This window comes from Salmo trutta, chromosome 22, assembly GCF_901001165.1.
Source record: "Salmo trutta chromosome 22, fSalTru1.1, whole genome shotgun sequence".
Classification (NCBI taxonomy): domain Eukaryota; kingdom Metazoa; phylum Chordata; class Actinopteri; order Salmoniformes; family Salmonidae; genus Salmo; species Salmo trutta.
The window spans coordinates 50687911-50700613 of NC_042978.1; the positions used below are offsets into that span (position 1 = coordinate 50687911).

The following is a 12703-nucleotide window of genomic DNA, read 5'->3' on the forward strand; positions in this document are numbered from 1 at the left end:
AACTCTTATTTTACCAGGTAAGTTGACTGAGAACACATTATTTCTATATTGCTCTCCACCTCTCTCTTTCACCACCTTCTCATTTAACTTCTCAAAGTATTGCCACCCTACAGGACTTTCTCTGACATTTGTCCAACTGTTAACGACAACGACGTAGTGGGTGGAGAGTCAACTCCAAAATAATGGTTTCCTTTCACCTGGAATCACCTGGTCAGTCTATGTCATGGAAAGAGCAGGTGATCTAAATGTTTTGTACACTCTGTGTATAAGAAAAATGGTTTAGTGGCAGGCAAGAGTTTTACAGCAACAACCTGGCCAAGTGGCTTCTCTGGATGACAGACAGTTAAAACCAAGATGAGAAGGTAACCGTAAAGTTACTGTAAGCTACATACTTTGAGCCAAGACCTATTTTAGGGCTTTATCTTAACGGTTATTGACAGTGAGGCTTTTATATCTTAGGAACTCAAAAGTCCTACAGAAAATAGCCATAATGTAAATATAATTTAAGGGGTATGGTATACAAGAGAACTGCACATAGAGTTGCGAAAAGCATAATAAAAAAGTAGTTGGGGAGAGTAAGGCTATGTTCCATGTGAAAGAAAAGGAGGTCTTCCTTACCTTCTGATATAGCGTGAGCTTTGATGACGCAACAGGCACAGTCTGTGTAATTGGCCGTGTTAGCAGGACCATGGCCCGCTTTGGATGGGAAGAAAAATTCCAGTTCCTAGACAAAATAACAAAGCATTACTCATTACTGGTGTACCCCAGGGCGCTGTATTAGGCCCTCTCCTGTTCTCACTACTGGTGTACCCCAGGGCGCTGTACTAGGCCCTCTCCTGTTCTCACTACTGGTGTACCCCAGGGCGCTGTACTAGGCCCTCTCCTGTTCTCATTACTGGTGTACCCCAGGGCGCTGTACTAGGCCCTCTCCTGTTCTCACTACTGGTGTACCCCAGGGCGCTGTACTAGGCCCTCTCCTGTTCTCATTACTGGTGTACCCCAGGGCGCTGTACTAGGCCCTCTCCTGTTCTCACTACTGGTGTACCCCAGGGCGCTGTACTAGGCCCTCTCCTGTTCTCATTACTGGTGTACCCCAGGGCTCTGTACTAGGCCCTCTCCTGTTCTCACTACAGGTGTACCCCAGGGCTCTGTACTAGGCCCTCTCCTGTTCTCACTACTGGTGTACCCCAGGGCGCTGTACTATGCCCTCTCATGTTCTCACTACTGGTGTACCCCAGGGCGCTGTACTAGGCCCTCTCCTGTTCTCATTACTGGTGTACCCCAGGGCGCTGTACTAGGCCCTCTCCTGTTCTCACTACTGGTGTACCCCAGGGCGCTGTACTAGGCCCTCTCCTGTTCTCATTACTGGTGTACCCCAGGGCGCTGTACTAGGCCCTCTCCTGTTCTCACTACTGGTGTACCCCAGGGCGCTGTACTAGGCCCTCTCCTGTTCTCATTACTGGTGTACCCCAGGGCTCTGTACTAGGCCCTCTCCTGTTCTCACTACAGGTGTACCCCAGGGCTCTGTACTAGGCCCTCTCCTGTTCTCACTACTGGTGTACCCCAGGGCGCTGTACTAGGCCCTCTCCTGTTCTCACTACTGGTGTACCCCAGGGCGCTGTACTAGGCCCTCTCCTGTTCTCATTACTGGTGTACCCCAGGGCGCTGTACTAGGCCCTCTCCTGTTCTCACTACTGGTGTACCCCAGGGCGCTGTACTAGGCCCTCTCCTGTTCTCACTACTGGTGTACCCCAGGGCGCTGTACTAGGCCCTCTCCTGTTCTCACTACTGGTGTACCCCAGGGCGCTGTACTAGGCCCTCTCCTGTTCTCATTACTGGTGTACCCCAGGGCTCTGTACTAGGCCCTCTCCTGTTCTCACTACAGGTGTACCCCAGGGCTCTGTACTAGGCCCTCTCCTGTTCTCACTACTGGTGTACCCCAGGGCGCTGTACTAGGCCCTCTCCTGTTCTCACTACTGGTGTACCCCAGGGCGCTGTACTAGGCCCTCGCCTGTTCGCACTACTGGTGTACCCCAGGGCGCTGTACTAGGCCCTCTCCTGTTCTCACTACTGGTGTACCCCAGGGCGCTGTACTAGGCCCTCTCCTGTTCTCACTACTGGTGTACCCCAGGGCGCTGTACTAGGCCCTCGCCTGTTCGCACTACTGGTGTACCCCAGGGTGCTGTACTAGGCCCTCTCCTGTTCTCACTACTGGTGTCCCCCAGGGATCAGTATTAGAGCATCTGCTGTTCTCTACTGCTGTCCCCAAGGGCTCGGTGCTAGGCGATGTGCGATGTTTAACAGTGAGAATGGCAGAATGGTGAACTTACTAAATGACTGAGAGGTTGACTGTGTGATATTAGGTTGCTTCTTGTGTAAATATCTTCTGTCTGGATTTTAATGATTTGTATGTAGTAAAGGGCTTACATGTGTTCCATATATATACACACTGTATGTTACAGGAGAAGGTCAATTTGGGAAATTTGTTCCTGTTCTCTCTACTAGAATGACTTACTCTTGCTGCTGAAGCCAGTGAGTCAGACCCATGTCCAGCATTTCTGGTGTTATCTGTGCCAACCTGGTCAGTGAGGCTTGGTGGGGCCTCTTTCTGTGCCACGCCCCAGATAGTGGGGCCTAGAATCCTTCTCCAGACTGAAACCGCCTCTTCACCCATTGGCTCCATGGCAACCCCAGGCCCAGAGGTCATAAATTGCACCAGGTTTCTGAAAAACACAGCATGAAAAAAAACTCCAATAAACTGTCAGCTCTGGATATGAGAAGAAGAAGAGCGTTTAGCAACATAACCTTTACTGGAATCTCTACTACAGTGCAAATAAACTACTTATGAACTATTTCTGCTCAGATGGTGAGGAATATGTCATTGAAGGTGACATTTGTAAAGGGTAAGAATACACCACAGCGATTTCAGTGACTATATTCAAAGAAAATGTGTGGATTAATTTAAACTACTTCTAAATCTCTTGATTTAAGAGGTGTCCTTTTCCCCTGTCAAGACTGTTCAAAATGTCACCACAACGTCAGCGCAATAAATGTCACAGAGAATGTGAAATGATGGTGGTGGTTACTGGTAGATGGGCCTTGGAGCCTCCTTGAAACCTGCCCTGGCCGCTCTGCTCACACAGAGAGAAGACAGGCTAATCATTTACACAGGAAGGACTCGCTTGAAGAAAGACTTTGTCTGATGTTCAGTGTAAAAGTCTGCTGCCTGCCCTCCTGTATGTAAGGAACCCATAAAACACACAGAGTTAATGACTGATCAGATGAAGTCAGGCGTTGACTGCTGGATCATTCCCAAATAGCACCCTATTGTCTAAATAGTGCACTACTTTTGACCAGTGCACTATGATCCCTGATCGAAAGAAGTGCACTATAAAAGGGAACAGGGTGCCATTTGGGACGCTAGCCTAACAAAGGGAACAGGGTGCCATTTGGGACGCTAGCCTAACAAAGGGAACAGGGTGCCATTTGGGACGCTAGCCTAACAACCCACTACAGAGGACAAAAGACGCCCGGGGATTCCACAAGTCAACGACATTACTAGATTACTGTTTTATTCTGCACACTTCATGGAAAATACTTTGGAGAGGCATTCTGGGTAATGTGCTCGTGTTACAGGTGGCACTAAATCAAATCAAAATCAAATCAAATGTATTTGTCACATACAAATACGAGTGTAGCGAGTGTAGCGAAATGCTTGTGCTTCTAGTTCCGACCGTGCAGTAAATATCTAACAAGTAATATAACCTAACAATTCCACAACAACTACCTCATACACAGAAGTGTAAAGGAATGAATACGAATATGTACATATAAATATATGAATGAGTGATGGCCGAACGGCATAGGCAAGATGCAGTAGATGGTATACAGTACAGTATATACATATGAGATGAGTAATGTAGGGTATGTAAACATTATATACTATCAGAGCGGGCCCCTTTCGTTGCTCTCCAGAAGCCGGCTGACTGCTACAGAAATATAAAGGTGACCTTGGCCTATTCAGCTGTCTGTCCTGTCCTCATAACAAGCTACAACTCAGGTTCCAGGTGAGCAAATGAGGGATCCTCTTCCTTCACATTTAGAATAACACAGAAGAAGCCTGAAAAGCTGGTCCTATAAAACAAACTATTTGTCATTTAAAAATGGCCCACCCTGTAGCCTAAGCCTACATAATTAAAATTAGAGCCATGAAACAGAGTGAGAGTACTTTCTATATTTCAAGAAAGTTTCAGAAAGGTGACAAAGAAATAAGAAAAAAAAACAGGGACAAATCATTCTCAGATTATAATCACGCTCTAGAATCAGGAGAGGGACACATCATTCTCAGATTATAATCACTCTCTAGAATCAGGAGAGGGACACATCATTCTCAGATTATAATCACTCTCTAGAATCAGGAGAGGGACACATCATTCTCAGATTATAATCACGCTCTAGAATCAGGAGAGGGACACATCATTCTCAGATTATAATCACTCTCTAGAATCAGGAGAGGGACACATCATTCTCAGATTATAATCACTCTCTAGAATCAGGAGAGGGACACATCATTCTCAGATTATAATCCCTCTCTAGAATCAGGAGAGGGAGACATCATTCTCAGATTATAATCACGCTCTAGAATCAGGAGAGGGACACATCATTCTCAGATTATAATCACGCTCTAGAATCAGGAGAGGGACACATCATTCTCAGATTATAATCACGCTCTAGAATCAGGAGAGGGACACATCATTCTCAGATTATAATCACACTCTAGAATAAGGAGACGGACACATCATTCTCAGATTATAATCACTCTCTAGAATCAGGAGAGGGACACATCATTCTCAGATTATAATCACTCTCTAGAATCAGGAGATGGACACATCATTCTCAGATTATAATCCCTCTCTAGAATCAGGAGAGGGACACATCATTCTCAGATTATAATCACTCTCTAGAATCAGGAGATGGACACATCATTCTCAGATTATAATCACGTTCTAGAATCAGGACAATAGCAGGTGGGCAACATATGAAATACATCTGTAAACCTGTTAGTGAAAATGAGAGGAAAGGTAAACGATCAGCATTTATTTTATTTGTTTGCATGAGTGGGTTGATGCCTATCATCACACCAAATTAGATTAGTCTCATAGCCTAATCCTCTCAGGCATTGAAGAGACTCAAAGAATTTGAGGAATCCTCTTTACTCTCGTTCTGTACTACAAATAGGAGGCCCACTGTGGGCAGGTTGACTAGTATTACTAATTAAACAGTTCCATAAATATGGATACCCCCACTGTTTTTAAATCATAGAGGGTTTGGGCTGCTACATACAGTACCAGTCAAAAGTTTGGACATACCTACTCATTCAAGGGGTTTTCTTTATTTGTACTATTTTCTACATTGTAGAATAATAGTGAAGACATCAAAACTATGAAATAACACATATGGAATCATGTAGTAACCAAAAAAGTGCTAAACAAATCAAAATATATTTTAAAGTTTAGATTCTTCAAAGTAGCCACCCTTTGCCTTGATGACAGCTTTGCACACTCTTGGCATTCTCTCAACCAGCTTCACCTGGAATGCTTTTACAACAGTATTGAAGGAGTTTCCACGTATGCTGACTAATAGTTGGCTGCTTTTCCTTCACTCTGCGGTCCAACTCATCCCAAACCATTTCAAATTGGGTTGAGGTCAGATGATTGTGGAGGTCAGGTCATCTGATGCAGCACGCCATCACTCTCCTTCTTGGTCAAATAGCCCTCACACAGCCTGGAGGCGTCTTGGGTCATTGTCCTGTTGAAAAACAAATGATAGTCCCACTAAGACCAAACCAGATGGGAAGGCTTATTACTGCAGAATGCAGTATATAGATATGTATAGCGTAGTTGATGTGTACACAGATATGTATAGTGTAATTGTTGTGTATATATATATATATATAGTGTAAATGATATGTATATAGATATGTATAGTGTAAATTATGTGTATATACAGTGGCTTGCAAAAGTATTCACCCCCTTGGCATTTTCCCTGTTTTGTTCCCTTACATATGCATAGTGTAAATAACGTGTAAATAGATATGTATAGTGTAATTGACGTGTATACACTACCGTTCAAAAGTTTGGGGTCACTTAGAAATGTCCATGTTTTTGAAAGAAAAGCACTTTTTTTTTTGTCCTTTAAAATAACATCAAATTGATCAGAAATACAGTTTAGACATTGTTAAGGCCAGCATCCCGGAGTCACCTCTTCACTGTTGACATTGAGACTGGTGTTTTGCGGGTACTATTTAATGAAGCTGCCAGTTGAGGACTTGTAAAGCGTCTGTTTCTCAAACTAGACACTCTAATGTACTTGTCCTCTTGCTCAGTTGTGCACCTGGGCCTCCCACTCCTCTTTCTATTCTGGTTAGAGCCAGTTTGCGCTGTTCTGTGAAGGGAGGAGTACACAGCGTTGTACGAGATCTTCAGTTTCTTGGCAATTTCTCGCATGGAATAGCCTTCATTTCTCAGAACAAGAACAGACTGACAAGTTTCAGAAGAAAGTCTTTGTTTCTGGCCATTTTGAGCCTGTAATCGAACCCACAAATGCTGATGCTCCAGATACGCAACTAGTCTAAAGAAGGCCAGTTTTATTGCTTCTTTATTCCGCACAACAGTTTTCAGCTGTGCTAACATAATTGCAAAAGGGTTTTCTAATGATCAATTAGCCTTTTAAAATGATAAACTTGGATTAGCTAACACAACGTGCCATTGGAACACAGGAGTGATGGTTGCTGATAATGGGCCTCTGTACGCCTATGTAGATATTCCCCCAAAAATCTGCCGTTTCCAGCTACAATAGTCATTTACAACATTAACAATGTCTACACTGTATTTCTGATAAATTTTATGTTATTTTAATGGCCCAAAAAATTGCTTTTCTTTCAAAAACAGGGACATTTCTAAGTGACCCCAAACTTTTGAATGGTAGTGTATGCATAATGTAATTGATGTGTATATGTATAGTTTAATTGTTGTGTATATAAATATGCATAGTGTAATTTATGTGTGTATAGACATGTATTGTGTAATTGACGTGTATATGTATAGTGTAATTGATGTGTACATGGGTATGTATAGTGTAATTAATGTGTGTATATAAACTCACCAAAAAAAGAAAACATCCTCTCACTGTCAACTGCGTTTATTTTCAGCAAACTTAACATGTGTAAATATTTGTATGAACATAACAAGATTCAACAACTGAGACATAAACTGAACAAGTTCCACAGACATGGGGGGGGGGGACAAAATCAAAAGTAACAGTCAGTATCTGGTGTGGCCACCAGCTGCATTAAGTACTGCAGTTCATCTCCTCCTCATGGACTGCACCAGATTTGCCAGTTCTTGCTGTGAGATGTTATCTCACTCTTCCACCAAGGCACCTGCAAGTTCCTGGACATTTCTGGGGGGAATGGCCCTAGCCCTCACCCTCCGATCCAACAGGTCACAGACGTGCTCACTGGGATTGAGTTCCGGGCTCTTCGCTGGCCATGGCAGAACACTGACATTCCTGTCTTGCAGGAAATCATGCACAGAACGAGCAGTATGGCTGGTGGCATTGTCATGCTGGAGGGTGATCTCAGGATGAGCCTGCAGGAAGGGTACCGCATGAGGGAGGAGGATGTCTTCCCTGTAACGCACAGCGATGAGATGGCCTGCAATGAAAATAAGCTCAGTCTGATGATGCTGTGACACACCGCCCCAGACCATGACAGACCCTCCACCTCCAAATCGATCCTGCTCCAGAGTACAGGCCTCGGTGTAACGCTCATTCTTTTGACAATAAACGCAAAACCGACCATCACCCCTGGTGAGACAAAACCACGACTCGTCAGTGAAGAGCACTTTTTGCCAGTCCTGTCTGGTCCAGCGACGGTGGATTTGTGCCCATAGGCAACATTGTTGCCGGTGATGTCTGGTGAGGACCTGCCTTACAACAGGCCTACAGGCCCTCAGTCCAGCCTCTCTCAGCCTATTGCGGACAGTCTGAGCACTGATGGAGGGATTGTGCGTTCCTGGTGTAACTCGGGCAGTTGTTGTTGCCATCCTGTACCTGTCCTGCAGGTGTGATGTTCGGCTGTACCGATCCTGTGCAGGTGTTGTTACACGTGGTCTGCCACTGCGAGGACGATCAGCTGTCCATCCTGTCTCCCTGTAGCGCTGTCTTAGGTGTCTCACAGAATGGACATAGCAATTTATTGCCCTGGCCACATCTGCAGTCCTCATGCCTACTTGCAGCATGCCTAACGCTCGTTCACACAGATGAGCAGGGACCCTGGGCATCTTTCTTTTGGTGTATTTCAGAGTCAGTAGAAAGGCCTCTTTAGTGTCCTCAGATTTCATAACTGTGACCTTAATTGCCTACCGTCTGTAAGCTGTTAGTGTCTTAACGACCATTCCACAGGTGCATGTTCATTAATTGTTTATGGTTCATTGAACAAGCATGGGAAACAGTGTTTAAACCCTTTACAATGAAGATCTGTGGAGTTATTATTACGAATTATCTTTGAAAGACAGGGTCCTGAAAAGGGGACATTTCTTTTTTTGCTGAGTTTATAAGCAGAATTCAATAATTCCAATGCAGGAACCCAAAAATGTTTTACGATTTAAACTTTATCTTGGCGCCGGTAATGTTTATACCTACAATAGTTTAGAGCTAATATTCTATAGAAGAGGAACAGAAGCACAAACAGAACATGTCAAGGTGCTGGTACTAAGCTTCGGTGAGCTCCTTCCCAAGTCAAGGACTGCCCATAACATCAAAGATCACCATCATATTTTATAGTAGGATTAGCTTCTTTTTTTTTTTTTTGTCGACATTTGCATTGTTCTTTCAAAGGCCAAACCCACTATTTTCATGTCATCTGACCATTTTTATACAGTATTTCTCATCTTTATCAATGAATGTAATAATTCCAGACCCCACTGTATATGTCTCTAGTATTGACACTGATGAATTACAATCTGTTGCCTTTTCCCATACAGCGTCATACAATGGTGGTTATAATAAATCACTAACACAGCCTAACGTATGACAATGAGAGACAGACAGAAAGTGAAAGAGAGACCAGAAAGACAGAGAGAGAGCGACAGAGTGTTAGTCTAGTGGGTGAGACTAATACTGTGGGCTGAGGGTGTTTGGTATTCATCGCACAGTACAACGGAGCAGAGAAAGGCATGTGAAGCTATAGAAGTGTGAGTCATTCCAATGAGACAGAGACAACACTATGAAAAACACTGTGTCCGTCTCCAAAATGGTACCCTATTCCCTTTATCGTGCCTTACTTCTGAACAAGGCCCTGGTCAAAAGTAGTGCACTAGAAATGGAATAGGGTGACATTTCCTGCGACACACACGGCTATGAATATTCAGCAGCAGGCCCTGCAGGGTTCATTAAAGGCTCATTGGACAATACTATACAGAATCAGGGATAGACACACAATACAATCCTAGCAGGAAGCAGCTCTGAATGTCATAGCGAAACGGTGTCATGATGACAGACGGCTGGCTGAAAGCAGAATGAATCAGCTATAGTGGTGAGTATGTCAGTCTAAGCAGCCCTGCACAAAGCAACAGATGATCTCCTCTCACCCATATTAACAGTGTAAGCCGTTGGAGGGGGGGGGGGGGGGTTCTACTAAGCTAACATGGATTTTTTTTTAAAGATGGTCATAACATGGATAATTTTGCTATTAAATTGAATATTTTAGGAATCAAAAATAAATATAGAAAAATTATTTGATAAAATATTGAATTTGGCCTTTACTACTAAATGGCAAAAAATGTATGAGGTATGATAAGGTTTTGAATTGTCTATAGATCTAGGAGATATAAGAAAGCACAGGAAATATTATTCTTATTTTTTTTTGTTTTGTTACATATTTAACCCCTTATTTTTGTTGGCACAAAACTACCTCCAAACTTCCATTCATTAGTATGGGTTACCTTCAGACGTTTTTGTGAGAATACAGATTTTCAGGGATGTCTTATGGTCTGACAAACACAGCCGTAGCTCAGCCACCTCCCACCGCAGATGCGGAAGGCCGACAGGCGGATGGGGTGGATTGAGATATCTCTAGCTTAAACTGACGGGTTTTGATGGGGATTTTTTATTAAGATACTTAGATTGACACACGGGTGCCTCAAAAGACTTGAGGATTTAAGCTATGAAGGAGATATTCAGCATTTGAAGATGTGAGATTTACTTCAACAGGTGACTGACTAACTGAATACAATGATTCTGATTATACAGAGCATTCAGAAAGTATTCAGACCCCTTGACTTTTCCACATTTTGTTACGTTACAACCTTATTCTATAATGTATTAAATAGTTTTTCTCCCTCATCAATCTACACACAATACCCCATAATGGCATCACAATACCCCATAATGACAAAGCAAAAACAGGTTTTTAGACATTTTTGCAACTTTAGATTTTGATATATATATATATATATATATATATATAAAAATAAATACATATCTACATAAGTATTCAGACCCTTTACTTAGTACTTTGTTGAAGCACCTTTGTGATTACAGCCTTGAGTCTTCTTGGGTATGACGCTACAAGCTTGGCACACCTGTATTTGGGGAGTTTCTCCCATTCTTCTCTGCAGATCCTCTCAAGCTCTGTCAGGTTGGATGGGGAGCGTCGCTCCACAGCTATTTTCAGTTTTCTCCAGAGTTGATCAATCGGGTTCAGGTCCGGGTTCTGGCTGGGCCACTCAAGGACATTCAGAGACTTGTCCCAAAGCCACTCCTGTGTTGTCTTGGGTGTGTGCTTAGGGTCGCTGTTCTGTTGAAAGGTGAACCGTCACCCCAGTCTGAGGTCCCGAGCAGGGTTTTCATCAAGGATCTCTGTACTTTGCTGCCACCACCATGCTTCACCGTAGGGATGGTGCCAGGTTTCCTATATACGTGACGCTTGGCATTCAGGCCAAATAGTTCTATTTCATCAGACCAGAGAATCTTGTTCCTCATGGTCTGAGAGTCTTTTAGGTGCTTTTTGGCAAACTCCAAGCTGGCTATCACATGCCTTTTACTGAGGAGTGGCTTCTGTCTGGCCACTCTACCATAAAGGCCTGATTGGTGGAGTGCTGCAGAGATGGTTGTCCTTCTGGAAGGTTCTCCCACCTCCCTGACCAAGGCCCTTTTCCCCCGATTGCTCAGTTTGGCCGGGCGTCCAGCTCTAGGAAGAGTCTTGGTGGTTCCAAACTTCTTCCAATTAAGAATAATGGAGGCCACTGTGTTCTTGGGGACCTTCAATGCTGCAGACATTTTTTGGTACCCTTCCCCAGATTTGTGCCTCGACACAATCCTGTCTCAGAGCCCTACAGACAATTCCTTCAACCTCATGGCTTGGTTTTTGTTCCGACATGCACTGTCAACTGTAGGACCTTATAGACAGGTGTATGCCTTTCCAAATCATGTCCAATCAATTGAATTTACCACAGGTGGACTCCAATCAAGTTGTAGAAACATCTTAACGATAATCAATGGAAACAGGATGCACCTGAGCTTAATTTCAAGTCTCATAGCAAAGGGTCAGAATATTTATGTAAATAAGGTGTGTTTTTTTTTATGCGTTTGCAGAAATTTCAAAACCTGTTTTTGCTTTGTCATTATGGGATATTGTGTGTAGACGGACGAGGATTTTTTTGTTATTTAATCCATTTTAGAATAAGTCTGTAACGTTAACAAAATGTTGGAAAAGTCAAGGGGTCTAAATAATTTTCAGAAAAATCCCTGTAATTTGAATGGATCTTTGAGACGTATAACTTGATTTAAAGACATTGAAGAAAGCATACATTCACTTCTGTGTCAATCAGCAGTAGAAACACGAACGTCCAAACTGAACTGTGCAGTGCATATGAATGATCTCTCTGTCACATGACAACAGCAGCCCCTGGGTGAGCAGGTTAGAGGTCAAATCAATGTGTTCTCATGGTCCGTCCATCTATCAGAGGAGCAGAGAGAAGAACACACACAAACACACACACACAAAATAGATGGAAAGTTAAACAGCATGCTATCTTTCTCAGCCTTTTAGATGGGAAGCATTGAACCACACATACCTGTCTTACTTGCTGCCGAGCTTGTTTCCTGTATACTGGTCCCCCATATACAATCAGATTGAGCTGGTGGGAGAACACATTCACACGGTTCCCCCCAGAAAGAGGTCCTGCTGGTGAAGGTCATGGCATTTGGTCCTCCTCAAGAAGGTGCGCTGGTTTTTTCACATCAAACTGGAAAGAAAACAAAACCCACATTTCTAGCGAATCCCCCCCCCCCCCAAAAAAAATAAAAAATAACACAAGACCTGAGCATTCACTGAGGAAAAATACAGAGACATTATTGAGCCACTAGTTTTCTCCGAGGAATCTATCAAAATGGGCATATCTTGTGAACAAGAAGGACATGCACTTTGTATGTTACATGTAAACACCCTGACGTTGTCCCTTCAGCATCAGTGTTGCAACATGTAAACGCCCATCAACATCAAGTTGAAGGGACAACTTCAGGGTGTTTACATGTATCTGGACGTGATACCCTGGTTTGTTCCCTGGATACTGCTACATTGTCAGAAAAAAAGGCTACTTTTTTTATGTTACTATTCACTTTTATGTATTTAAAGGGGGGC

General features: G+C 43.4%; 1 pseudogene; it reads right to left on the reverse strand.

The window, feature by feature from the left end:
- Positions 1 to 455: 455 nt before the first annotated feature.
- Positions 456 to 12295, reverse strand: LOC115157917 (nucleoside diphosphate kinase 7-like; annotated as a pseudogene).
- Between the last annotated feature and the right edge of the window lie 408 nt (positions 12296 to 12703).